Source organism: Paralichthys olivaceus, chromosome 5 (genome assembly GCF_024713975.1).
Source record: "Paralichthys olivaceus isolate ysfri-2021 chromosome 5, ASM2471397v2, whole genome shotgun sequence".
Taxonomy (NCBI): domain Eukaryota; kingdom Metazoa; phylum Chordata; class Actinopteri; order Pleuronectiformes; family Paralichthyidae; genus Paralichthys; species Paralichthys olivaceus.
This window is the reverse complement of record NC_091097.1, coordinates 21,774,360-21,799,989: the sequence shown is the minus strand read 5'-3', so window position 1 is coordinate 21,799,989 and position 25,630 is coordinate 21,774,360. Positions and strand designations below refer to the sequence as shown.

Genomic DNA, 25,630 nt, shown 5'->3' with positions numbered 1-25,630 from the left:
AGGGAAACAACTGGATATGAAACACTGACAATATTGCTGAAGGTCATTTTTGAAAATTGTAATGATTTTTTTCTTGCAACGATATGACAAAATTGCACCTTGAGATTGATTTTGGAACAATTGACCCTCCCGCCCACCCACACCTCAAGATGCTATGGTTGCAAAGCAACAGAAGAACCATTGATGATGGTGATGATTCACATGTATAAAGGAGGTATTGTGGGTGGAGTTAATCGCTTACGGCCATACCACCCTGAACACGCCCGATCTCGTCCGATCTCGGAAGCTAAGCAGGGTCGGGCCTGGTTAGTACTTGAATGGGAGACCGCCTGGGAATACCAGGTGCTGTAAGCTTTTTAGACTTTTCTTTGCAGAGGGCGCTGTTGCTGCTGCTTCAGAGGAGACACCTCTTGGAAAGAGCAGGAAAGACTGTTCATCAAAGGAAAAAAGAATATGGAACCCTCACATCATCACTGAAAGGTGAAAGTGAGCATTCATCAGATTTGTTTCTAATCAAAACACTACTTTATTCATGTTTTATTAACATATCATTTTCAAATTGTCTTATTTGGAGAGAGCGATGAAAGAGCAGGGAGTTTACTCTGCATCAGGGAAACAACTGGATATGAAACACTGACAATATTGCTGAAGGTCATTTTTGAAAATTGTAATGATTTTTTTCTTGCAACGATATGACAAAATTGCACCTTGAGATTGATTTTGGAACAATTGACCCTCCCGCCCACCCACACCTCAAGATGCTATGGTTGCAAAGCAACAGAAGAACCATTGATGATGGTGATGATTCACATGTATAAAGGAGGTATTGTGGGTGGAGTTAATCGCTTACGGCCATACCACCCTGAACACGCCCGATCTCGTCCGATCTGGGAAGCTAAGCAGGGTCGGGCCTGGTTAGTACTTGAATGGGAGACAGCCTGGGAATACCAGGTGCTGTAAGCTTTTTAGACTTTTCTTTGCAGAGGGCGCTGTTGCTGCTGCTTCAGAGGAGACACCTCTTGGAAAGAGCAGGAAAGACTGTTCATCAAAGGAAAAAAGAATATGGAACCCTCACATCATCACTGAAAGGTGAAAGTGAGCATTCATCAGATTTGTTTCTAATCAAAACACTACTTTATTCATGTTTTATTAACATATCATTTTCAAATTGTCTTATTTGGAGAGAGCAATGAGAGAGCAGGGAGTTTACTCTGCATCAGGGAAACAACTGGATATGAAACACTGACAATATTGCTGAAGGTCATTTTTGAAAATTGTAATGATTTTTTTCTTGCAACGATATGACAAAATTGCACCTTGAGATTGATTTTGGAACAATTGACCCTCCCGCCCACCCACACCTCAAGATGCTATGGTTGCAAAGCAACAGAAGAACCATTGATGATGGTGATGATTCACATGTATAAAGGAGGTATTGTGGGTGGAGTTAATCGCTTACGGCCATACCACCCTGAACACGCCCGATCTCGTCTGATCTCGGAAGCTAAGCAGGGTCGGGCCTGGTTAGTACTTGAATGGGAGACCGCCTGGGAATACCAGGTGCTGTAAGCTTTTTAGACTTTTCTTTGCAGAGGGCGCTGTTGCTGCTGCTTCAGAGGAGACACCTCTTGGAAAGAGCAGGAAAGACTGTTCATCAAAGGAAAAAAGAATATGGAACCCTCACATCATCACTGAAAGGTGAAAGTGAGCATTCATCAGATTTGTTTCTAATCAAAACACTACTTTATTCATGTTTTATTAACATATCATTTTCAAATTGTCTTATTTGGAGAGAGCGATGAAAGAGCAGGGAGTTTACTCTGCATCAGGGAAACAACTGGATATGAAACACTGACAATATTGCTGAAGGTCATTTTTGAAAATTGTAATGATTTTTTTCTTGCAACGATATGACAAAATTGCACCTTGAGATTGATTTTGGAACAATTGACCCTCCCGCCCACCCACACCTCAAGATGCTATGGTTGCAAAGCAACAGAAGAACCATTGATGATGGTGATGATTCACATGTATAAAGGAGGTATTGTGGGTGGAGTTAATCGCTTACGGCCATACCACCCTGAACACGCCTGATCTCGGAAGCTAAGCAGGGTCGGGCCTGGTTAGTACTTGAATGGGAGACCGCCTGGGAATACCAGGTGCTGTAAGCTTTTTAGACTTTTCTTTGCAGAGGGCGCTGTTGCTGCTGCTTCAGAGGAGACACCTCTTGGAAAGAGCAGGAAAGACTGTTCATCAAAGGAAAAAAGAATATGGAACCCTCACATCATCACTGAAAGGTGAAAGTGAGCATTCATCAGATTTGTTTCTAATCAAAACACTACTTTATTCATGTTTTATTAACATATCATTTTCAAATTGTCTTATTTGGAGAGAGCGATGAAAGAGCAGGGAGTTTACTCTGCATCAGGGAAACAACTGGATATGAAACACTGACAATATTGCTGAAGGTCATTTTTGAAAATTGTAATGATTTTTTTCTTGCAACGATATGACAAAATTGCACCTTGAGATTGATTTTGGAACAATTGACCCTCCCGCCCACCCACACCTCAAGATGCTATGGTTGCAAAGCAACAGAAGAACCATTGATGATGGTGATGATTCACATGTATAAAGGAGGTATTGTGGGTGGAGTTAATCGCTTACGGCCATACCACCCTGAACACGCCCGATCTCGTCCGATCTGGGAAGCTAAGCAGGGTCGGGCCTGGTTAGTACTTGAATGGGAGACAGCCTGGGAATACCAGGTGCTGTAAGCTTTTTAGACTTTTCTTTGCAGAGGGCGCTGTTGCTGCTGCTTCAGAGGAGACACCTCTTGGAAAGAGCAGGAAAGACTGTTCATCAAAGGAAAAAAGAATATGGAACCCTCACATCATCACTGAAAGGTGAAAGTGAGCATTCATCAGATTTGTTTCTAATCAAAACACTACTTTATTCATGTTTTATTAACATATCATTTTCAAATTGTCTTATTTGGAGAGAGCAATGAGAGAGCAGGGAGTTTACTCTGCATCAGGGAAACAACTGGATATGAAACACTGACAATATTGCTGAAGGTCATTTTTGAAAATTGTAATGATTTTTTTCTTGCAACGATATGACAAAATTGCACCTTGAGATTGATTTTGGAACAATTGACCCTCCCGCCCACCCACACCTCAAGATGCTATGGTTGCAAAGCAACAGAAGAACCATTGATGATGGTGATGATTCACATGTATAAAGGAGGTATTGTGGGTGGAGTTAATCGCTTACGGCCATACCACCCTGAACACGCCCGATCTCGTCTGATCTCGGAAGCTAAGCAGGGTCGGGCCTGGTTAGTACTTGAATGGGAGACCGCCTGGGAATACCAGGTGCTGTAAGCTTTTTAGACTTTTCTTTGCAGAGGGCGCTGTTGCTGCTGCTTCAGAGGAGACACCTCTTGGAAAGAGCAGGAAAGACTGTTCATCAAAGGAAAAAAGAATATGGAACCCTCACATCATCACTGAAAGGTGAAAGTGAGCATTCATCAGATTTGTTTCTAATCAAAACACTACTTTATTCATGTTTTATTAACATATCATTTTCAAATTGTCTTATTTGGAGAGAGCGATGAAAGAGCAGGGAGTTTACTCTGCATCAGGGAAACAACTGGATATGAAACACTGACAATATTGCTGAAGGTCATTTTTGAAAATTGTAATGATTTTTTTCTTGCAACGATATGACAAAATTGCACCTTGAGATTGATTTTGGAACAATTGACCCTCCCGCCCACCCACACCTCAAGATGCTATGGTTGCAAAGCAACAGAAGAACCATTGATGATGGTGATGATTCACATGTATAAAGGAGGTATTGTGGGTGGAGTTAATCGCTTACGGCCATACCACCCTGAACACGCCCGATCTCGTCTGATCTCGGAAGCTAAGCAGGGTCGGGCCTGGTTAGTACTTGAATGGGAGACCGCCTGGGAATACCAGGTGCTGTAAGCTTTTTAGACTTTTCTTTGCAGAGGGCGCTGTTGCTGCTGCTTCAGAGGAGACACCTCTTGGAAAGAGCAGGAAAGACTGTTCATCAAAGGAAAAAAGAATATGGAACCCTCACATCATCACTGAAAGGTGAAAGTGAGCATTCATCAGATTTGTTTCTAATCAAAACACTACTTTATTCATGTTTTATTAACATATCATTTTCAAATTGTCTTATTTGGAGAGAGCGATGAAAGAGCAGGGAGTTTACTCTGCATCAGGGAAACAACTGGATATGAAACACTGACAATATTGCTGAAGGTCATTTTTGAAAATTGTAATGATTTTTTTCTTGCAACGATATGACAAAATTGCACCTTGAGATTGATTTTGGAACAATTGACCCTCCCGCCCACCCACACCTCAAGATGCTATGGTTGCAAAGCAACAGAAGAACCATTGATGATGGTGATGATTCACATGTATAAAGGAGGTATTGTGGGTGGAGTTAATCGCTTACGGCCATACCACCCTGAACACGCCTGATCTCGGAAGCTAAGCAGGGTCGGGCCTGGTTAGTACTTGAATGGGAGACCGCCTGGGAATACCAGGTGCTGTAAGCTTTTTAGACTTTTCTTTGCAGAGGGCGCTGTTGCTGCTGCTTCAGAGGAGACACCTCTTGGAAAGAGCAGGAAAGACTGTTCATCAAAGGAAAAAAGAATATGGAACCCTCACATCATCACTGAAAGGTGAAAGTGAGCATTCATCAGATTTGTTTCTAATCAAAACACTACTTTATTCATGTTTTATTAACATATCATTTTCAAATTGTCTTATTTGGAGAGAGCAATGAGAGAGCAGGGAGTTTACTCTGCATCAGGGAAACAACTGGATATGAAACACTGACAATATTGCTGAAGGTCATTTTTGAAAATTGTAATGATTTTTTTCTTGCAACGATATGACAAAATTGCACCTTGAGATTGATTTTGGAACAATTGACCCTCCCGCCCACCCACACCTCAAGATGCTATGGTTGCAAAGCAACAGAAGAACCATTGATGATGGTGATGATTCACATGTATAAAGGAGGTATTGTGGGTGGAGTTAATTGCTTACGGCCATACCACCCTGAACACGCCCGATCTCGTCTGATCTCGGAAGCTAAGCAGGGTCGGGCCTGGTTAGTACTTGAATGGGAGACCGCCTGGGAATACCAGGTGCTGTAAGCTTTTTAGACTTTTCTTTGCAGAGGGCGCTGTTGCTGCTGCTTCAGAGGAGACACCTCTTGGAAAGAGCAGGAAAGACTGTTCATCAAAGGAAAAAAGAATATGGAACCCTCACATCATCACTGAAAGGTGAAAGTGAGCATTCATCAGATTTGTTTCTAATCAAAACACTACTTTATTCATGTTTTATTAACATATCATTTTCAAATTGTCTTATTTGGAGAGAGCGATGAAAGAGCAGGGAGTTTACTCTGCCTACGGGAAACAACTGGATATGAAACACTGACAATATTGCTGAAGGTCATTTTTGAAAATTGTAATGATTTTTTTCTTGCAACGATATGACAAAATTGCACCTTGAGATTGATTTTGGAACAATTGACCCTCCCGCCCACCCACACCTCAAGATGCTATGGTTGCAAAGCAACAGAAGAACCATTGATGATGGTGATGATTCACATGTATAAAGGAGGTATTGTGGGTGGAGTTAATCGCTTACGGCCATACCACCCTGAACACGCCCGATCTCGCCTGATCTCGGAAGCTAAGCAGGGTCGGGCCTGGTTAGTACTTGAATGGGAGACCGCCTGGGAATACCAGGTGCTGTAAGCTTTTTAGACTTTTCTTTGCAGAGGGCGCTGTTGCTGCTGCTTCAGAGGAGACACCTCTTGGAAAGAGCAGGAAAGACTGTTCATCAAAGGAAAAAAGAATTTGGAACCCTCACATCATCACTGAAAGGTGAAAGTGAGCATTCATCAGATTTGTTTCTAATCAAAACACTACTTTATTCATGTTTTATTGACATATCATTTTCAAATTGTCTTATTTGGAGAGAGCAATGAGAGAGCAGGGAGTTTACTCTGCATCAGGGAAACAACTGGATATGAAACACTGACAATATTGCTGAAGATCATTTTTGAAAATTGTAATGATTTTTTTCTTGCAACGATATGACAAAATTGCACCTTGAGATTGATTTTGGAACAATTGACCCTCCCGCCCACCCACACCTCAAGATGCTATGGTTGCAAAGCAACAGAAGAACCATTGATGATGGTGATGATTCACATGTATAAAGGAGGTATTGTGGGTGGAGTTAATCGCTTACGGCCATACCACCCTGAACACACCCGATCTCGTCCGATCTCGGAAGCTAAGCAGGGTGGGGCCTGGTTAGTACTTGAATGGGAGACCGCCTGGGAATACCAGGTGCTGTAAGCTTTTTAGACTTTTCTTTGCAGAGGGCGCTGTTGCTGCTGCTTCAGAGGAGACACCTCTTGGAAAGAGCAGGAAAGACTGTTCATCAAAGGAAAAAAGAATATGGAACCCTCACATCATCACTGAAAGGTGAAAGTGAGCATTCATCAGATTTGTTTCTAATCAAAACACTACTTTATTCATGTTTTATTAACATATCATTTTCAAATTGTCTTATTTGGAGAGAGCGATGAAAGAGCAGGCAGTTTCCTCTGCATCAGGGAAACAACTGGATATGAAACACTGACAATATTGCTGAAGGTCATTTTTGAAAATTGTAATGATTTTTTTCTTGCAATGATATGACAAAATTGCACCTTGAGATTGATTTTGGAACAATTGACCCTCCCACCCACCCACACCTCAAGATGCTATGGTTGCAAAGCAACAGAAGAACCATTGATGATGGTGATGATTCACATGTATAAAGGAGGTATTGTGGGTGGAGTTAATCGCTTACGGCCATACCACCCTGAACACGCCCGATCTCGTCCGATCTCGGAAGCTAAGCAGGGTGGGGCCTGGTTAGTACTTGAATGGGAGACCGCCTGGGAATACCAGGTGCTGTAAGCTTTTTAGACTTTTCTTTGCAGAGGGCGCTGTTGCTGCTGCTTCAGAGGAGACACCTCTTGGAAAGAGCAGGAAAGACTGTTCATCAAAGGAAAAAAGAATATGGAACCCTCACATCATCACTGAAAGGTGAAAGTGAGCATTCATCAGATTTGTTTCTAATCAAAACACTACTTTATTCATGTTTTATTAACATATCATTTTCAAATTGTCTTATTTGGAGAGAGCGATGAAAGAGCAGGCAGTTTCCTCTGCATCAGGGAAACAACTGGATATGAAACACTGACAATATTGCTGAAGGTCATTTTTGAAAATTGTAATGATTTTTTTCTTGCAATGATATGACAAAATTGCACCTTGAGATTGATTTTGGAACAATTGACCCTCCCGCCCACCCACACCTCAAGATGCTATGGTTGCAAAGCAACAGAAGAACCATTGATGATGGTGATGATTCACATGTATAAAGGAGGTATTGTGGGTGGAGTTAATCGCTTACGGCCATACCACCCTGAACACACCCGATCTCGTCCGATCTCGGAAGCTAAGCAGGGTGGGGCCTGGTTAGTACTTGAATGGGAGACCGCCTGGGAATACCAGGTGCTGTAAGCTTTTTAGACTTTTCTTTGCAGAGGGCGCTGTTGCTGCTGCTTCAGAGGAGACACCTCTTGGAAAGAGCAGGAAAGACTGTTCATCAAAGGAAAAAAGAATATGGAACCCTCACATCATCACTGAAAGGTGAAAGTGAGCATTCATCAGATTTGTTTCTAATCAAAACACTACTTTATTCATGTTTTATTAACATATCATTTTCAAATTGTCTTATTTGGAGAGAGCGATGAAAGAGCAGGCAGTTTCCTCTGCATCAGGGAAACAACTGGATATGAAACACTGACAATATTGCTGAAGGTCATTTTTGAAAATTGTAATGATTTTTTTCTTGCAATGATATGACAAAATTGCACCTTGAGATTGATTTTGGAACAATTGACCCTCCCACCCACCCACACCTCAAGATGCTATGGTTGCAAAGCAACAGAAGAACCATTGATGATGGTGATGATTCACATGTATAAAGGAGGTATTGTGGGTGGAGTTAATCGCTTACGGCCATACCACCCTGAACACGCCCGATCTCGTCCGATCTCGGAAGCTAAGCAGGGTGGGGCCTGGTTAGTACTTGAATGGGAGACCGCCTGGGAATACCAGGTGCTGTAAGCTTTTTAGACTTTTCTTTGCAGAGGGCGCTGTTGCTGCTGCTTCAGAGGAGACACCTCTTGGAAAGAGCAGGAAAGACTGTTCATCAAAGGAAAAAAGAATATGGAACCCTCACATCATCACTGAAAGGTGAAAGTGAGCATTCATCAGATTTGTTTCTAATCAAAACACTACTTTATTCATGTTTTATTAACATATCATTTTCAAATTGTCTTATTTGGAGAGAGCGATGAAAGAGCAGGCAGTTTCCTCTGCATCAGGGAAACAACTGGATATGAAACACTGACAATATTGCTGAAGGTCATTTTTGAAAATTGTAATGATTTTTTTCTTGCAATGATATGACAAAATTGCACCTTGAGATTGATTTTGGAACAATTGACCCTCCCACCCACCCACACCTCAAGATGCTATGGTTGCAAAGCAACAGAAGAACCATTGATGATGGTGATGATTCACATGTATAAAGGAGGTATTGTGGGTGGAGTTAATCGCTTACGGCCATACCACCCTGAACACGCCCGATCTCGTCCGATCTCGGAAGCTAAGCAGGGTGGGGCCTGGTTAGTACTTGAATGGGAGACCTCCTGGGAATACCAGGTGCTGTAAGCTTTTTAGACTTTTCTTTGCAGAGGGCGCTGTTGCTGCTGCTTCAGAGGAGACACCTCTTGGAAAGAGCAGGAAAGACTGTTCATCAAAGGAAAAAAGAATATGGAACCCTCACATCATCACTGAAAGGTGAAAGTGAGCATTCATCAGATTTGTTTCTAATCAAAACACTACTTTATTCATGTTTTATTAACATATCATTTTCAAATTGTCTTATTTGGAGAGAGCGATGAAAGAGCAGGGAGTTTCCTCTGCATCAGGGAAACAACTGGATATGAAACACTGACAATATTGCTGAAGGTCATTTTTGAAAATTGTAATGATTTTTTTCTTGCAACGATATGACAAAATTGCACCTTGAGATTGATTTTGGAACAATTGACCCTCCCGCCCACCCACACCTCAAGATGCTATGGTTGCAAAGCAACAGAAGAACCATTGATGATGGTGATGATTCACATGTATAAAGGAGGTATTGTGGGTGGAGTTAATCGCTTACGGCCATACCACCCTGAACACGCCCGATCTCGTCCGATCTCGGAAGCTAAGCAGGGTCGGGCCTGGTTAGTACTTGAATGGGAGACCGCCTGGGAATACCAGGTGCTGTAAGCTTTTTAGACTTTTCTTTGCAGAGGGCGCTGTTGCTGCTGCTTCAGAGGAGACACCTCTTGGAAAGAGCAGGAAAGACTGTTCATCAAAGGAAAAAAGAATATGGAACCCTCACATCATGACTGAAAGGTGAAAGTGAGCATTCATCAGATTTGTTTCTAATCAAAACACTACTTTATTCATGTTTTATTAACATATCATTTTCAAATTGTCTTATTTGGAGAGAGCGATGAAAGAGCAGGCAGTTTCCTCTGCATCAGGGAAACAACTGGATATGAAACACTGACAATATTGCTGAAGGTCATTTTTGAAAATTGTAATGATTTTTTTCTTGCAATGATATGACAAAATTGCACCTTGAGATTGATTTTGGAACAATTGACCCTCCCACCCACCCACACCTCAAGATGCTATGGTTGCAAAGCAACAGAAGAACCATTGATGATGGTGATGATTCACATGTATAAAGGAGGTATTGTGGGTGGAGTTAATCGCTTACGGCCATACCACCCTGAACACGCCCGATCTCGTCCGATCTCGGAAGCTAAGCAGGGTGGGGCCTGGTTAGTACTTGAATGGGAGACCGCCTGGGAATACCAGGTGCTGTAAGCTTTTTAGACTTTTCTTTGCAGAGGGCGCTGTTGCTGCTGCTTCAGAGGAGACACCTCTTGGAAAGAGCAGGAAAGACTGTTCATCAAAGGAAAAAAGAATATGGAACCCTCACATCATCACTGAAAGGTGAAAGTGAGCATTCATCAGATTTGTTTCTAATCAAAACACTACTTTATTCATGTTTTATTAACATATCATTTTCAAATTGTCTTATTTGGAGAGAGCGATGAAAGAGCAGGGAGTTTCCTCTTCATCAGGGAAAACAACTGGATATGAAACACTGACAATATTGCTGAAGGTCATTTTTGAAAATTTTAATGATTTTTTTCTTGCAACGATATGACAAAATTGCACCTTGAGATTGATTTTGGAACAATTGACCCTCCCGCCCACCCACACCTCAAGATGCTATGGTTGCAAAGCAACAGAAGAACCATTGATGATGGTGATGATTCACATGTATAAAGGAGGTATTGTGGGTGGAGTTAATTCCTTATGGCCATACCACCCTGAACACGCCCGATCTTGTCCGATCTCGGAAGCTAAGCAGGGTCGGGCCTGGTTAGTACTTGAATGGGAGACCGCCTGGGAATACCAGGTGCTGTAAGCTTTTTAGACTTTTCTTTGCAGAGGGCGCTGTTGCTGCTGCTTCAGAGGAGACACCTCTTGGAAAGAGCAGGAAAGACTGTTCATCAAAGGAAAAAAGAATATGGAACCCTCACATCATCACTGAAAGGTGAAAGTGAGCATTCATCAGATTTGTTTCTAATCAAAACACTACTTTATTCATGTTTTGTTAACATATCATTTTCAAATTGTCTTATTTGGAGAGAGCGATGAGAGAGCAGGGAGTTTACTCTGCATCAGGGAAACAACTGGATATGAAACACTGACAATATTGCTGAAGGTCATTTTTGAAAATTGTAATGATTTTTTTCTTGCAACGATATGACAAAATTGCACCTTGAGATTGATTTTGGAACAATTGACCCTCCCGGCCACCCACACCTCAAGATGCTATGGTTGCAAAGCAACAGAAGAACCATTGATGATGGTGATGATTCACATGTATAAAGGAGGTATTGTGGGTGGAGTTAATCGCTTACGGCCATACCACCCTGAACACGCCCGATCTCGTCCGATCTCGGAAGCTAAGCAGGGTCGGGCCTTGTTAGTACTTGAATGGGAGACCGCCTGGGAATACCAGGTGCTGTAAGCTTTTTAGACTTTTCTTTGCAGAGGGCGCTATTGCTGCTGCTTCAGAGGAGACACCTCTTGGAAAGAGCAGGAAAGACTGTTCATCAAAGGAAAAAAGAATATGGAACCCTCACATCATCACTGAAAGGTGAAAGTGAGCATTCATCAGATTTGTTTCTAATCAAAACACTACTTTATTCATGTTTTATTAACATATCATTTTCAAATTGTCTTATTTGGAGAGAGCGATGAAAGAGCAGGGATATTACTCTGCATCAGGGAAACAACTGGATATGAAACACTGACAATATTGCTGAAGGTCATTTTTTTGAAAATTGTAATGATTTTTTTCTTGCAACGATATGACAAAATTGCACCTTGAGATTGATTTTGGAACAATTGACCCTCCCGCCCACCCACACCTCAAGATGCTATGGTTGCAAAGCAACAGAAGAACCATTGATGATGGTGATGATTCACATGTATAAAGGAGGTATTGTGGGTGGAGTTAATTGCTTACGGCCATACCACCCTGAACACGCCCGATCTTGTCCGATCTCGGAAGCTAAGCAGGGTCGGGCCTGGTTAGTACTTGAATGGGAGACCGCCTGGGAATACCAGGTGCTGTAAGCTTTTTAGACTTTTCTTTGCAGAGGGCGCTGTTGCTGCTGCTTCAGAGGAGACACCTCTTGGAAAGAGCAGGAAAGACTGTTCATCAAAGGAAAAAAGAATATGGAACCCTCACATCATCACTGAAAGGTGAAAGTGAGCATTCATCAGATTTGTTTCTAATCAAAACACTACTTTATTCATGTTTTATTAACATATCATTTTCAAATTGTCTTATTTGGAGAAAGCGATGAAAGAGCAGGGAGTTTCCTCTGCATCAGGGAAACAACTGGATATGAAACACTGACAATATTGCTGAAGGTCATTTTTGAAAATTGTAATGATTTTTTTCTTGCAACGATATGACAAAATTGCACCTTGAGATTGATTTTGGAACAATTGACCCTCCCGCCCACCCACACCTCAAGATCCTATGGTTGCAAAGCAACAGAAGAACCATTGATGATGGTGATGATTCACATGTATAAAGGAGGTATTGTGGGTGGAGTTAATCGCTTACGGCCATACCACCCTGAACACGCCCTTGAACGCACCACGGAGTGACGACATCAACCAGCGACCCGGAAGCAAGCCACCACGGGTGGCTGCGGAGGAACTATTTTTCTTTTTTTCTTTTTTCTCTCTCTTTTCCAGCTTTTCTTGTTCTCTCTCTACATTCCCTATTTTTCTACCTCATATATGTAAATCCAACCGGACATTAGTGTTGTGATTGTCTTGTTGTGTGTATGTGTGTGTCCCCCGCGGCAGTGACGCACTGTGAGGGGGAATCGTAGCCTGCTAGGAAGTGCTCCCGAGACAATGGCAGAGACAAGCACGGAGCGGCGGAGTTTAACCGCTGACACCCACGGAGGTGACAGCGGTGGAGAGACGGAGCTGACGCAGGGTAAGTACTGCAAAATAAATGAGAGGAACGACAGGGAGCAGACAGTGATGGTAGAGATGGAGGGCGAGGACACGGCTATGGAGCTGATGCGTTGCGTACGCGAGCTGTGTGGAGGGCTACTGGCGTGCAGACAGATAACCGAAAAAAAATATGAAATGACGATGAGCCATCCGAAAGGAAAGGACAGGCTCATGGAAGGATTTAAGATTGGGGAGAATCGGGTGCACGTCAGAGAGCTAATAAATGACGAGCTAGTAGTGTCTTTCATGAATCTGCCATTTTATATTGAGGACAGGGAGATACTGGCAAAGCTACAACTCTGGGGAGTATCAGCAGTATCTCCCATTAAAAGAAGGATGTGGCCAGGGACAAATGTAGCTGATGGGACAAGGTTCCTGAAAGTAAAATTTAATAATGAAATACAATCACTGCCGTATTCCGCAAGATTTGACACAGCGCTGGGAGCTGAGTACTTCAGGGTGCTGCATGATAAGCAGGTGAAGGTGTGCAGGTTGTGCATTAAACCAGGGCACATAATGAGAGAGTGCCCTGAATTTCACTGCAACAGATGTGGAGTGCAGGGTCATTATGCAAGGGAATGCACGCAGGGGAAGAAGAGATGTGATCTATGCCAGAACCTTATGAGTGAATGCAGATGCAATAAGAGTGAGGCAGAAGACGACACAAATGAGAGTGGACAAGAAAGTGAGAGCGGAGGCAGTGAGGAGGGGGAGGCAGAGTATATGGAAAGTGAGGAGGAGGGAGTCAGAAAAGAAATGGAGGAGACAGAGAAAGAGGATGCAGGCAAGCAGGAAGGAGAGAGGCCGACAGAGGAGACGGAAGGCGGAAAGAAAGATGGAGCGAACCGGAAGGAAAGGAAGGAGAGAACGAAAGGAAACAACGAGGAGGAGGATGCGGGAAGGAGGAGAGGAGCGCTGGCGCGTGAGGTGAGGACAGAAGGGACGGCAGACAGGAGGAGTGACGGGGTGGAGAAGAAAGGTCCCAAAACGAAGGAGACGAGAGGGCCAGAGAAGGGGGCGACTGTCGAAAGACAAGACGGAAAGGAGGAAGCAGGCCCGGGGAGAACGCGACGAGAGGATGACACAGGAAGGACGGAGAATGCACTGAGTGGAGCTAAGCCCACAGAGACTGCAGAGGAGACTACCACACCACAGACGGTAGGATCCGAAACAGACATGGATATAGAGGAACAAATGAAACAACTAAGAAAAAGACAGAATACTAAGAGGCATACGAGGAATAATAAGAAAAGTAAAACTAAGGAAATAACAAAATGAAAGTAAAAATAATAATAATGTTAACAATAATTTCAATAAATGCAAGGGGGCTAAAGAACAAAAACAAAAGACATCAGATATATGGGAAGAGTAATTATGACATAATATGCTTACAGGAAACACACTGGAATGAGAGATGTATGAAAGAGGTGGAGGATGAATGGAGGGGAGAAGTATTTGCAAATAATGGAGATGGGAATGCGAGGGGTGTAGCAATATTAACAAAAAAAGGAGTGATAGGGAATGTAAGAAGGTGTGAAGATGAGGGAGATGGGAGGATGATAGGGATCAAATTTGAATATAAGAATGAGGAAATGAAGCTGGTAAATGTGTATATGCCGAATGAGGAGAAAGAAAGAAAGGTGATGATTGAAAAGATGGGAACGATGTGTGATGACAACTGCATGATTGTGGGGGACTTCAATGTGTGGTGTGAGAAACTGGACGTGTCAACAAACATGCACTTTAAAAATGACACAACAAGAGAGGTATTAAAAAAATTAAAAAGTATGAAAGGACTGAGTGACGTATGGAGAGAAAGAAATCCAGAGAGGAGAGCGTTCTCAAGAACACAACTGGTAAAAGGGGAATTAAAACAGAGTAGGATAGATTTAGTATTAAGCACAAAAAGCATAGCAGAAAGGATAAAAGAAATAGAATATAGAACCACAACGTATAGTGATCATAAGGAGTTAAAATTTACAATAGGGGGGGGGACAAAGAGAAGAGGAGGGGGACTGTGGTGCATGAATGGGGAGTTGCTGAGAGATGAAAAATATAAAAAAGAAGTGAGAGAATACATAAGGTGGGAGAAGGATGACAGGATGTATGAGGAAGATATAGGGAGGTGGTGGGAAGGGGTAAAAGAGGGAGTACGGACCATGAGCATAAAACACAGTAGGAAGAGGGGGAAAACACAGAGAGAGAAGGAAAAAAAGTTAAAAGAGGAGTTGAGAGAAGAGGAAAAGAAAGCTGAGGAGGATGGCAAGTATGATTTGGGGGAATATATAAAGAAGAAAGATGAACTGAAAGAGATAGAACAGGGAAAGTGCAAGGGAGCAATAATTAGAAGTAAGGCAAGAGATGTAGTAGAGGGGGAAAAATGTACAGGTTATTTCTTAGGGCTAGAGAAGGTAAGGCAAAAGAATAATTATTTTGAGCAAGTGGAGGGAAAGAGAGGGGAAAGAATAACTGACTTTGTAGGGATAGTGGAAAGAGTAGGAGAATTCTATAGGGAGTTATTTAAGAAAGAAGAAGTAGATGAGGAGAGTAGCAGGCAGGTGATAGAAAAGATGGAAGCTAGGCTGAGTGATGAGGATAGAGAAGGATGTGAAGGAGAGATAACTAAAGGAGAGATAGGGAAAGCAATAGATGAGTTAGGCAGGAATAAAAGTCCAGGGATAGATGGGATAATAGGAGAGTTTTATATAGAGTTTAAGGAAGAATTAGTGCCAGTGTTAGATAGATTATTTAGGTATATAGAAGAGAAGGGAGAGATGCCACACAGCATGACAATAGGGCTAGTTAGTATAATTTACAAAAAAGGGAGCAGGGACAAATTAGAAAACTACAGACCACTCACAATGTTAAATGGTGATTATAAAATACTAGCAAAGGTGTTAGCAAATAGGATAAAGGGGGTTATAGGGACGGTGGTGGGAAGCACACAAGCATATAGCATACCAGGAAGAGACATAGCCGACACAATAAGCAGTATTAGGGACACCATCACACACATGAAGGGGAACAAAATAGGGATAGTAGCGAGTTTGGATCTGAATAAAGCATTTGATAGAGTAGATCATGGGTATTTATATAAGGTATTAGATAAAGTGGGTTTTGGAAATAGGATGATAGGATGGATAAGGAGGATGTATGAAAGAGCAGCGAGTAAGATAAAAATAAACGGGATAGTGACAGAGGAGTTTAGATTAGAGAGATCAGTTAGACAGGGATGTCCGCTATCGGCTCTGCTGTACGCCTTGTCAGCAGAGCCGCTAGCGGCACTAATATTGCAAAATAGAGGGATTAAGGGCATAGAACTACCGGGTGGACAGATGAGCACGCTATATCAATATGCAGACGACACAACAGTGACAGTTAGGGACAAAGAAAGTGTAGTAGAGGTTTTAAAAAGTGTAGAGCAGTATGGTAGGGCATCAGGAGCAAAAGTAAACATAGAGAAATCAGAGATAATGTACATAGGGGAGAACAGAGAAGAGAGAGAGGAGATCAGAATGAAGGAAAACAAAGGGTATATGAAGGTGTTAGGTGTAAATTTAGGGATAGAAGAGAAAGAAGGGAGAGATAGGCAGTATGAGGGGATAGTGAATAGGATTAGAAAGACGTTAGGGTTTTGGAAGAGAAGAGCATTGAAGCTAAAAGGGAAGGTAATTGTAGTAAATTGTTTAATAATGAGCAAGCTGGTGTATGTGATGAATGTGATGGATGTGCCTGAGAAAGTGATGAAAGAAGTGGGAGGGATGGTGAGTGACTTTTTGTGGGATGGGAAGGGGGTTAGAATAGCAAGGGAAGTACTAGAAAACGAGTATGAAGACGGGGGACTGAAACTGGTTAACTTAGAGAGAAAAAAAAAAGCACTGAGGGTGAAAATGATGGTGAGATACTTAAAGAATAAAAGTGATCAGGTGTGGAAGGTGTGTTTAACAGAAGCTATCAACAAAACTGGAGGGTGTGGTGAGAGTGGAGTGTATATGAAAATGAAAAAAGGGATGTTAGATGGAGTGACTGATTATTACAAAGAGATGCTGGGAGCGTGGGGAGAGTTTCTGAGTTTCGTGAAGTATGAATGCAAAAATGTAAAGCAGGTATGGGAGCAGCCAGCGTTTTTAAATCCAAAAATCACAGTGGAGGGGGAGACCATCTTTAACAGGGTAATATGGAGAGCAGGGATAAGGAAGGTGAGGGACATGGTGTACGAGTACACACCGGGTTTTATGAGGGCACAGGTGATTGTAGATGAGGTCAGGGGGAATGGGGATGAAATATGGCCGGGTACAGCTGAAGGGGTCATAGAAAAAATAAAAAAAGCAATGCCCAAAGAATGGATGGAAATGATTGAGAGAGAGAACGTGAACGGAGGAGAAGATGAAATAGATATGTATGTAGGGGAAGGGGAGTGCAAGTTGAGTCTGAAGGATGTAAAAACAAGGATGATATATGAATGTATGAGGGAGAAAGAACTGAGGAGGCCGGCTGCAGAGAAAGTGTGGGTCAAAGTAATGAATAACATGGATGCAAAGCAAATATGGACCAATCTGAGAGTGAAGTGGAACACGACTGAATGTGAACACTTTGACTACATGCTAAGGCACAACAGGATATACAACAACCTGATAAAGAGCAAGTTTGACCGGGAGGTGGGAAAGGAATGTGACGTATGTGAAGTGGGAGTGGAGACATGTATGCATGAGTTTGTTGAATGTGGGGAACTAAGGGTGTACTTTGGGAAAATAAGGGAGTTAATAAATAGGTGCTGGGAGGGAGACTTTGTGGGGAGGAGCGAATGGAAGAAGCTGTGGTTGTTTGGCGTGGTGGAGAGAAAGAGAGGATGCAATGTAAATCTGTTAAACTATGTCCTGAGCCACGCACGATATGCAGTGAAACTAAGGAGAAACACTGCGCAGTATGAAAGGAGAAAATGTGACGTGTGGAATGTTTTTAAAAATTTGACAGAAAGGGATGTGAAAGTGATGCACAGCTACATTGGGAAAGACGACTTTCAGAAAGGGTTTGTGGACGGGAGCACCTTCATAGAAATAACGAATGGAGATGTGAATGAGGTGAGAATGGATTTTGGTTAAGATTTGTTTTGGGGCTTTTTGTTTTTGGTTGGTTTTATTGCTTTTATTGATTTGTGTGTTTCCTGTATCGAGTGATGTATACATGTGAAAAGTTAAGACCTGACAGAGGCAAACATGTAAAGGAACGATGTAAAAAACAAATGTATGTAAAAAAAAATGTAAATTCAATCTATTTTTGATAATAAAAGAAAAAAAAAAAAAACAAAAAAAAAAAAAAAAAAAAAAAAAAAAAACACGCCCGATCTCGTCCGATCTCGGAAGCTAAGCAGGGTGGGGCCTGGTTAGTACTTGAATGGGAGACCGCCTGGGAATACCAGGTGCTGTAAGCTTTTTAGACTTTTCTTTGCAGAGGGCGCTGTTGCTGCTGCTTCAGAGGAGACACCTCTTGGAAAGAGCAGGAAAGACTGTTCATCAAAGGAAAAAAGAATATGGAACCCTCACATCATCACTGAAAGGTGAAAGTGAGCATTCATCAGATTTGTTTCTAATCAAAACACTACTTTATTCATGTTTAATTAACATATCATTTTCAAATTGTCTTATTTGGAGAGAGCGATGAAAGAGCAGGGAGTTTACTCTGCATCAGGGAAACAACTGGATATGAAACACTGACAATATTGCTGAAGGTCATTTTTGAAAATTGTAATGATTTTTTTCTTGCAACGATATGACAAAATTGCACCTTGAGATTGATTTTGGAACAATTGACCCTCCCGCCCACCCACACCTCAAGATGCTATGGTTGCAAAGCAACAGAAGAACCATTGATGATGGTGATGATTCACATGTATAAAGGAGGTATTGTGGGTGGAGTTAATCGCTTACGGCCATACCACCCTGAACACGCCCGATCTCGTCCGATCCCGGAAGCTAAGCAGGGTCGGGCCTGGTTAGTACTTGAATGGGAGACCGCCTGGGAATACCAGGTGCTGTAAGCTTTTTAGACTTTTCTTTGCAGAGGGCGCTGTTGCTGCTGCTTCAGAGGAGACACCTCTTGGAAAGAGCAGGAAAGACTGTTCATCAAAGGAAAAAAGAATATGGAACCCTCACATCATCACTGAAAGGTGAAAGTGAGCATTCATCAGATTTGTTTCTAATCAAAACACTACTTTATTCATGTTTTATTGACATATCATTTTCAAATTGTCTTATTTGGAGAGAGCGATGAGAGAGCATGGAGTTTACTCTGCATCAGGGAAACAACTGGATATGAAACACTGACAATATTGCTGAAGGTCATTTTTGAAAATTGTAATGATTTTTTTCTTGCAACGATATGACAAAATTGCACCTTGAGATTGATTTTGGAACAATTGACCCTCCCGCCCACCCACACCTCAAGATGCTATGGTTGCAAAGCAACAGAAGAACCATTGATGATGGTGATGATTCACATGTATAAAGGAGGTATTGTGGGTGGAGTTAATCGCTTACGGCCATACCACCCTGAACACGCCCGATCTCGTCCGATCTCGGAAGCTAAGCAGGGTCGGGCCTGGTTAGTACTTGAATGGGAGACCGCCTGGGAATACCAGGTGCTGTAAGCTTTTTAGACTTTTCTTTGCAGAGGGCGCTGTTGCTGCTGCTTCAGAGGAGACACCTCTTGGAAAGAGCAGGAAAGACTGTTCATCAAAGGAAAAAAGAATATGGAACCCTCACATCATCACTGAAAGGTGAAAGTGAGCATTCATCAGATTTGTTTCTAATCAAAACACTACTTTATTCATGTTTTATTAACATATCATTTTCAAATTGTCTTATTTGGAGAGAGCGATGAAAGAGCAGGGATATTACTCTGCATCAGGGAAACAACTGGATATGAAACACTGACAATATTGCTGAAGGTCATTTTTGAAAATTGTAATGATTTTTTTCTTGCAACGATATGACAAAATTGCACCTTGAGATTGATTTTGGAACAATTGACCCTCCCGCCCACCCACACCTCAAGATGCTATGGTTGCAAAGCAACAAAAGAACCATTGATGATGGTGATGATTCACATGTATAAAGGAGGTATTGTGGGTGGAGTTAATCGCTTACGGCCATACCACCCTGAACACGCCCGATCTCGTCCGATCTCGGAAGCTAAGCAGGGTCGGGCCTGGTTAGTACTTGAATGGGAGACCGCCTGGGAATACCAGGTGCTGTAAGCTTTTTAGACTTTTCTTTGCAGAGGGCGCTGTTGCTGCTGATTCAGAGGAGACACCTCTTGGAAAGAGCAGGAAAGACTGTTCATCAAAGGAAAAAAGAATATGGAACCCTCACATCATCACTGAAAGGTGAAAGTGAGCATTCATCAGATTTGTTTCTAATCAAAACACTACTTTATTCATGTTTTATTAACATATCATTTTCAAATTGTCTTATTTGGAGAGAGCGATGAAAGAGCAGGGAGTTTACTCTGCATCAGGGAAACAACTGGATATGAAACACTGACAATATTGCTGAAGGTCATTTTTGAAAATTGTAATGATTTTTTTCTTGCAACGATATGACAAAATTGCACCTTGAGATTGATTTTGGAACAATTGACCCTCCCGCCCACCCACACCTCAAGATCCTATGGTTGCAAAGCAACAGAAGAACCATTGATGATGGTGATGATTCACATGTATAAAGGAGGTATTGTGGGTGGAGTTAATCGCTTACGGCCATACCACCCTGAACACGCCCGATCTCGTCCGATCTCGGAAGCTAAGCAGGGTGGGGCCTGGTTAGTACTTGAATGGGAGACCGCCTGGGAATACCAGGTGCTGTAAGCTTTTTAGACTTTTCTTTGCAGAGGGCGCTGTTGCTGCTGCTTCAGAGGAGACACCTCTTGGAAAGAGCAGGAAAGACTGTTCATCAAAGGAAAAAAGAATATGGAACCCTCACATCATCACTGAAAGGTGAAAGTGAGCATTCATCAGATTTGTTTCTAATCAAAACACTACTTTATTCATGTTTAATTAACATATCATTTTCAAATTGTCTTATTTGGAGAGAGCGATGAAAGAGCAGGGAGTTTACTCTGCATCAGGGAAACAACTGGATATGAAACACTGACAATATTGCTGAAGGTCATTTTTGAAAATTGTAATGATTTTTTTCTTGCAACGATATGACAAAATTGCACCTTGAGATTGATTTTGGAACAATTGACCCTCCCGCCCACCCACACCTCAAGATGCTATGGTTGCAAAGCAACAGAAGAACCATTGATGATGGTGATGATTCACATGTATAAAGGAGGTATTGTGGGTGGAGTTAATTCCTTATGGCCATACCACCCTGAACACGCCCGATCTCGTCCGATCTCGGAAGCTAAGCAGGGTCGGGCCTGGTTAGTACTTGAATGGGAGACCGCCTGGGAATACCAGGTGCTGTAAGCTTTTTAGACTTTTCTTTGCAGAGGGCGCTGTTGCTGCTGCTTCAGAGGAGACACCTCTTGGAAAGAGCAGGAAAGACTGTTCATCAAAGGAAAAAAGAATATGGAACCCTCACATCATCACTGAAAGGTGAAAGTGAGCATTCATCAGATTTGTTTCTAATCAAAACACTACTTTATTCATGTTTTGTTAACATATCATTTTCAAATTGTCTTATTTGGAGAGAGCGATGAGAGAGCAGGGAGTTTACTCTGCATCAGGGAAACAACTGGATATGAAACACTGACAATATTGCTGAAGGTCATTTTTGAAAATTGTAATGATTTTTTTCTTGCAACGATATGACAAAATTGCACCTTGAGATTGATTTTGGAACAATTGACCCTCCCGGCCACCCACACCTCAAGATGCTATGGTTGCAAAGCAACAGAAGAACCATTGATGATGGTGATGATTCACATGTATAAAGGAGGTATTGTGGGTGGAGTTAATCGCTTACGGCCATACCACCCTGAACACGCCCGATCTCGTCCGATCTCGGAAGCTAAGCAGGGTCGGGCCTGGTTAGTACTTGAATGGGAGACCGCCTGGGAATACCAGGTGCTGTAAGCTTTTTAGACTTTTCTTTGCAGAGGGCGCTGTTGCTGCTGCTTCAGAGGAGACACCTCTTGGAAAGAGCAGGAAAGACTGTTCATCAAAGGAAAAAAGAATATGGAACCCTCACATCATCACTGAAAGGTGAAAGTGAGCATTCATCAGATTTGTTTCTAATCAAAACACTACTTTATTCATGTTTTATTAACATATCATTTTCAAATTGTCTTATTTGGAGAGAGCGATGAAAGAGCAGGGATATTACTCTGCATCAGGGAAACAACTGGATATGAAACACTGACAATATTGCTGAAGGTCATTTTTTTGAAAATTGTAATGATTTTTTTCTTGCAACGATATGACAAAATTGCACCTTGAGATTGATTTTGGAACAATTGACCCTCCCGCCCACCCACACCTCAAGATGCTATGGTTGCAAAGCAACAGAAGAACCATTGATGATGGTGATGATTCACATGTATAAAGGAGGTATTGTGGGTGGAGTTAATTGCTTACGGCCATACCACCCTGAACACGCCCGATCTTGTCCGATCTCGGAAGCTAAGCAGGGTCGGGCCTGGTTAGTACTTGAATGGGAGACCGCCTGGGAATACCAGGTGCTGTAAGCTTTTTAGACTTTTCTTTGCAGAGGGCGCTGTTGCTGCTGCTTCAGAGGAGACACCTCTTGGAAAGAGCAGGAAAGACTGTTCATCAAAGGAAAAAAGAATATGGAACCCTCACATCATCACTGAAAGGTGAAAGTGAGCATTCATCAGATTTGTTTCTAATCAAAACACTACTTTATTCATGTTTTATTAACATATCATTTTCAAATTGTCTTATTTGGAGAAAGCGATGAAAGAGCAGGGAGTTTCCTCTGCATCAGGGAAAACAACTGGATATGAAACACTGACAATATTGCTGAAGGTCATTTTTGAAAATTGTAATGATTTTTTTCTTGCAACGATATGACAAAATTGCACCTTGAGATTGATTTTGGAACAATTGACCCTCCCGCCCACCCACACCTCAAGATGCTATGGTTGCAAAGCAACAGAAGAACCATTGATGATGGTGATGATTCACATGTATAAAGGAGGTATTGTGGGTGGAGTTAATCGCTTACGGCCATACCACCCTGAACACGCCCGATCTCGTCCGATCTCGGAAGCTAAGCAGGGTCGGGCCTGGTTAGTACTTGAATGGGAGACCGCCTGGGAATACCAGGTGCTGTAAGCTTTTTAGACTTTTCTTTGCAGAGGGCGCTGTTGCTGCTGCTTCAGAGGAGACACCTCTTGGAAAGAGCAGGAAAGACTGTTCATCAAAGGAAAAAAGAATATGGAACCCTCACATCATCACTGAAAGGTGAAAGTGAGCATTCATCAGATTTGTTTCTAATCAAAACACTACTTTATTCATGTTTTATTAACATATCATTTTCAAATTGTCTTATTTGGAGAGAGCGATGAAAGAGCAGGGAGTTTACTCTGCATCAGGGAAACAACTGGATATGAAACACTGACAATATTGCTGAAGGTCATTTTTGAAAATTGTAATGATTTTTTTCTTGCAACGATATGACAAAATTGCACCTTGAGATTGATTTTGGAACAATTGACCCTCCCGCCCACCCACACCTCAAGATCCTATGGTTGCAAAGCAACAGAAGAACCATTGATGATGGTGATGATTCACATGTATAAAGGAGGTATTGTGGGTGGAGTTAATCGCTTACGGCCATACCACCCTGAACACGCCCGATCTCGTCCGATCTCGGAAGCTAAGCAGGGTGGGGCCTGGTTAGTACTTGAATGGGAGACCGCCTGGGAATACCAGGTGCTGTAAGCTTTTTAGACTTTTCTTTGCAGAGGGCGCTGTTGCTGCTGCTTCAGAGGAGACACCTCTTGGAAAGAGCAGGAAAGACTGTTCATCAAAGGAAAAAAGAATATGGAACCCTCACATCATCACTGAAAGGTGAAAGTGAGCATTCATCAGATTTGTTTCTAATCAAAACACTACTTTATTCATGTTTAATTAACATATCATTTTCAAATTGTCTTATTTGGAGAGAGCGATGAAAGAGCAGGGAGTTTACTCTGCATCAGGGAAACAACTGGATATGAAACACTGACAATATTGCTGAAGGTCATTTTTGAAAATTGTAATGATTTTTTTCTTGCAACGATATGACAAAATTGCACCTTGAGATTGATTTTGGAACAATTGACCCTCCCGCCCACCCACACCTCAAGATGCTATGGTTGCAAAGCAACAGAAGAACCATTGATGATGGTGATGATTCACATGTATAAAGGAGGTATTGTGGGTGGAGTTAATCGCTTACGGCCATACCACCCTGAACACGCCCGATCTCGTCCGATCCCGGAAGCTAAGCAGGGTCGGGCCTGGTTAGTACTTGAATGGGAGACCGCCTGGGAATACCAGGTGCTGTAAGCTTTTTAGACTTTTCTTTGCAGAGGGCGCTGTTGCTGCTGCTTCAGAGGAGACACCTCTTGGAAAGAGCAGGAAAGACTGTTCATCAAAGGAAAAAAGAATATGGAACCCTCACATCATCACTGAAAGGTGAAAGTGAGCATTCATCAGATTTGTTTCTAATCAAAACACTACTTTATTCATGTTTTATTAACATATCATTTTCAAATTGTCTTATTTGGAGAGAGCGATGAAAGAGCAGGGAGTTTCCTCTTCATCAGGGAAAACAACTGGATATGAAACACTGACAATATTGCTGAAGGTCATTTTTGAAAATTTTAATGATTTTTTTCTTGCAACGATATGACAAAATTGCACCTTGAGATTGATTTTGGAACAATTGACCCTCCCGCCCACCCACACCTCAAGATGCTATGGTTGCAAAGCAACAGAAGAACCATTGATGATGGTGATGATTCACATGTATAAAGGAGGTATTGTGGGTGGAGTTAATTCCTTATGGCCATACCACCCTGAACACGCCCGATCTTGTCCGATCTCGGAAGCTAAGCAGGGTCGGGCCTGGTTAGTACTTGAATGGGAGACCGCCTGGGAATACCAGGTGCTGTAAGCTTTTTAGACTTTTCTTTGCAGAGGGCGCTGTTGCTGCTGCTTCAGAGGAGACACCTCTTGGAAAGAGCAGGAAAGACTGTTCATCAAAGGAAAAAAGAATATGGAACCCTCACATCATCACTGAAAGGTGAAAGTGAGCATTCATCAGATTTGTTTCTAATCAAAACACTACTTTATTCATGTTTTGTTAACATATCATTTTCAAATTGTCTTATTTGGAGAGAGCGATGAGAGAGCAGGGAGTTTACTCTGCATCAGGGAAACAACTGGATATGAAACACTGACAATATTGCTGAAGGTCATTTTTGAAAATTGTAATGATTTTTTTCTTGCAACGATATGACAAAATTGCACCTTGAGATTGATTTTGGAACAATTGACCCTCCCGGCCACCCACACCTCAAGATGCTATGGTTGCAAAGCAACAGAAGAACCATTGATGATGGTGATGATTCACATGTATAAAGGAGGTATTGTGGGTGGAGTTAATCGCTTACGGCCATACCACCCTGAACACGCCCGATCTCGTCCGATCTCGGAAGCTAAGCAGGGTCGGGCCTGGTTAGTACTTGAATGGGAGACCGCCTGGGAATACCAGGTGCTGTAAGCTTTTTAGACTTTTCTTTGCAGAGGGCGCTATTGCTGCTGCTTCAGAGGAGACACCTCTTGGAAAGAGCAGGAAAGACTGT

The 25,630-nt window shown here is 42.2% G+C and overlaps 30 non-coding genes and 2 pseudogenes across 30 annotated transcripts; all 32 read left to right on the top strand.

Annotated features, from left to right (window-relative positions):
• The first annotated feature begins 235 nt into the window (after positions 1 to 235).
• Positions 236 to 354, top strand: LOC138410299 (5S ribosomal RNA). The gene has a single exon (XR_011243097.1). It is a non-coding gene; the product is annotated as a 5S ribosomal RNA (ribosomal RNA).
• A 490-nt stretch (positions 355 to 844) lies between these two features.
• On the top strand, positions 845 to 963 carry LOC138409354 (5S ribosomal RNA). The gene has a single exon (XR_011242674.1). It is a non-coding gene; the product is annotated as a 5S ribosomal RNA (ribosomal RNA).
• Positions 964 to 1,453: 490 nt separating this feature from the next.
• LOC138408210 (5S ribosomal RNA) lies at positions 1,454 to 1,572 on the top strand. The gene has a single exon (XR_011241529.1). It is a non-coding gene; the product is annotated as a 5S ribosomal RNA (ribosomal RNA).
• A 490-nt stretch (positions 1,573 to 2,062) lies between these two features.
• Positions 2,063 to 2,171, top strand: LOC138409668 (5S ribosomal RNA; annotated as a pseudogene).
• A 490-nt stretch (positions 2,172 to 2,661) lies between these two features.
• Positions 2,662 to 2,780, top strand: LOC138409353 (5S ribosomal RNA). The gene has a single exon (XR_011242673.1). It is a non-coding gene; the product is annotated as a 5S ribosomal RNA (ribosomal RNA).
• A 490-nt stretch (positions 2,781 to 3,270) lies between these two features.
• On the top strand, positions 3,271 to 3,389 carry LOC138408209 (5S ribosomal RNA). The gene has a single exon (XR_011241528.1). It is a non-coding gene; the product is annotated as a 5S ribosomal RNA (ribosomal RNA).
• Positions 3,390 to 3,879: 490 nt separating this feature from the next.
• LOC138408208 (5S ribosomal RNA) lies at positions 3,880 to 3,998 on the top strand. The gene has a single exon (XR_011241527.1). It is a non-coding gene; the product is annotated as a 5S ribosomal RNA (ribosomal RNA).
• A 490-nt stretch (positions 3,999 to 4,488) lies between these two features.
• Positions 4,489 to 4,597, top strand: LOC138409667 (5S ribosomal RNA; annotated as a pseudogene).
• A 490-nt stretch (positions 4,598 to 5,087) lies between these two features.
• On the top strand, positions 5,088 to 5,206 carry LOC138408207 (5S ribosomal RNA). Its single transcript, XR_011241526.1, has one exon. It is a non-coding gene; the product is annotated as a 5S ribosomal RNA (ribosomal RNA).
• Positions 5,207 to 5,696: 490 nt separating this feature from the next.
• LOC138408820 (5S ribosomal RNA) lies at positions 5,697 to 5,815 on the top strand. The gene has a single exon (XR_011242140.1). It is a non-coding gene; the product is annotated as a 5S ribosomal RNA (ribosomal RNA).
• Positions 5,816 to 6,305: 490 nt separating this feature from the next.
• LOC138410053 (5S ribosomal RNA) lies at positions 6,306 to 6,424 on the top strand. Its single transcript, XR_011242849.1, has one exon. It is a non-coding gene; the product is annotated as a 5S ribosomal RNA (ribosomal RNA).
• A 490-nt stretch (positions 6,425 to 6,914) lies between these two features.
• On the top strand, positions 6,915 to 7,033 carry LOC138408282 (5S ribosomal RNA). Its single transcript, XR_011241601.1, has one exon. It is a non-coding gene; the product is annotated as a 5S ribosomal RNA (ribosomal RNA).
• Positions 7,034 to 7,523: 490 nt separating this feature from the next.
• On the top strand, positions 7,524 to 7,642 carry LOC138410052 (5S ribosomal RNA). Its single transcript, XR_011242848.1, has one exon. It is a non-coding gene; the product is annotated as a 5S ribosomal RNA (ribosomal RNA).
• Positions 7,643 to 8,132: 490 nt separating this feature from the next.
• LOC138408281 (5S ribosomal RNA) lies at positions 8,133 to 8,251 on the top strand. Its single transcript, XR_011241600.1, has one exon. It is a non-coding gene; the product is annotated as a 5S ribosomal RNA (ribosomal RNA).
• Positions 8,252 to 8,741: 490 nt separating this feature from the next.
• Positions 8,742 to 8,860, top strand: LOC138408117 (5S ribosomal RNA). The gene has a single exon (XR_011241435.1). It is a non-coding gene; the product is annotated as a 5S ribosomal RNA (ribosomal RNA).
• A 490-nt stretch (positions 8,861 to 9,350) lies between these two features.
• Positions 9,351 to 9,469, top strand: LOC138410298 (5S ribosomal RNA). The gene has a single exon (XR_011243096.1). It is a non-coding gene; the product is annotated as a 5S ribosomal RNA (ribosomal RNA).
• Positions 9,470 to 9,959: 490 nt separating this feature from the next.
• LOC138408280 (5S ribosomal RNA) lies at positions 9,960 to 10,078 on the top strand. The gene has a single exon (XR_011241599.1). It is a non-coding gene; the product is annotated as a 5S ribosomal RNA (ribosomal RNA).
• A 491-nt stretch (positions 10,079 to 10,569) lies between these two features.
• LOC138409222 (5S ribosomal RNA) lies at positions 10,570 to 10,688 on the top strand. The gene has a single exon (XR_011242542.1). It is a non-coding gene; the product is annotated as a 5S ribosomal RNA (ribosomal RNA).
• A 490-nt stretch (positions 10,689 to 11,178) lies between these two features.
• Positions 11,179 to 11,297, top strand: LOC138408970 (5S ribosomal RNA). The gene has a single exon (XR_011242291.1). It is a non-coding gene; the product is annotated as a 5S ribosomal RNA (ribosomal RNA).
• A 492-nt stretch (positions 11,298 to 11,789) lies between these two features.
• LOC138408763 (5S ribosomal RNA) lies at positions 11,790 to 11,908 on the top strand. The gene has a single exon (XR_011242082.1). It is a non-coding gene; the product is annotated as a 5S ribosomal RNA (ribosomal RNA).
• Positions 11,909 to 18,729: 6,821 nt separating this feature from the next.
• LOC138408860 (5S ribosomal RNA) lies at positions 18,730 to 18,848 on the top strand. Its single transcript, XR_011242181.1, has one exon. It is a non-coding gene; the product is annotated as a 5S ribosomal RNA (ribosomal RNA).
• A 490-nt stretch (positions 18,849 to 19,338) lies between these two features.
• Positions 19,339 to 19,457, top strand: LOC138410297 (5S ribosomal RNA). The gene has a single exon (XR_011243095.1). It is a non-coding gene; the product is annotated as a 5S ribosomal RNA (ribosomal RNA).
• Positions 19,458 to 19,947: 490 nt separating this feature from the next.
• On the top strand, positions 19,948 to 20,066 carry LOC138410296 (5S ribosomal RNA). The gene has a single exon (XR_011243094.1). It is a non-coding gene; the product is annotated as a 5S ribosomal RNA (ribosomal RNA).
• A 490-nt stretch (positions 20,067 to 20,556) lies between these two features.
• On the top strand, positions 20,557 to 20,675 carry LOC138408278 (5S ribosomal RNA). The gene has a single exon (XR_011241597.1). It is a non-coding gene; the product is annotated as a 5S ribosomal RNA (ribosomal RNA).
• A 490-nt stretch (positions 20,676 to 21,165) lies between these two features.
• On the top strand, positions 21,166 to 21,284 carry LOC138408967 (5S ribosomal RNA). The gene has a single exon (XR_011242288.1). It is a non-coding gene; the product is annotated as a 5S ribosomal RNA (ribosomal RNA).
• Positions 21,285 to 21,774: 490 nt separating this feature from the next.
• On the top strand, positions 21,775 to 21,893 carry LOC138410294 (5S ribosomal RNA). The gene has a single exon (XR_011243092.1). It is a non-coding gene; the product is annotated as a 5S ribosomal RNA (ribosomal RNA).
• A 492-nt stretch (positions 21,894 to 22,385) lies between these two features.
• On the top strand, positions 22,386 to 22,504 carry LOC138408762 (5S ribosomal RNA). The gene has a single exon (XR_011242081.1). It is a non-coding gene; the product is annotated as a 5S ribosomal RNA (ribosomal RNA).
• A 491-nt stretch (positions 22,505 to 22,995) lies between these two features.
• Positions 22,996 to 23,114, top strand: LOC138410293 (5S ribosomal RNA). The gene has a single exon (XR_011243091.1). It is a non-coding gene; the product is annotated as a 5S ribosomal RNA (ribosomal RNA).
• A 490-nt stretch (positions 23,115 to 23,604) lies between these two features.
• On the top strand, positions 23,605 to 23,723 carry LOC138408277 (5S ribosomal RNA). The gene has a single exon (XR_011241596.1). It is a non-coding gene; the product is annotated as a 5S ribosomal RNA (ribosomal RNA).
• Positions 23,724 to 24,213: 490 nt separating this feature from the next.
• On the top strand, positions 24,214 to 24,332 carry LOC138408859 (5S ribosomal RNA). The gene has a single exon (XR_011242180.1). It is a non-coding gene; the product is annotated as a 5S ribosomal RNA (ribosomal RNA).
• Positions 24,333 to 24,823: 491 nt separating this feature from the next.
• On the top strand, positions 24,824 to 24,942 carry LOC138409221 (5S ribosomal RNA). Its single transcript, XR_011242541.1, has one exon. It is a non-coding gene; the product is annotated as a 5S ribosomal RNA (ribosomal RNA).
• A 490-nt stretch (positions 24,943 to 25,432) lies between these two features.
• LOC138410292 (5S ribosomal RNA) lies at positions 25,433 to 25,551 on the top strand. Its single transcript, XR_011243090.1, has one exon. It is a non-coding gene; the product is annotated as a 5S ribosomal RNA (ribosomal RNA).
• The last annotated feature ends 79 nt before the right edge of the window (positions 25,552 to 25,630 follow it).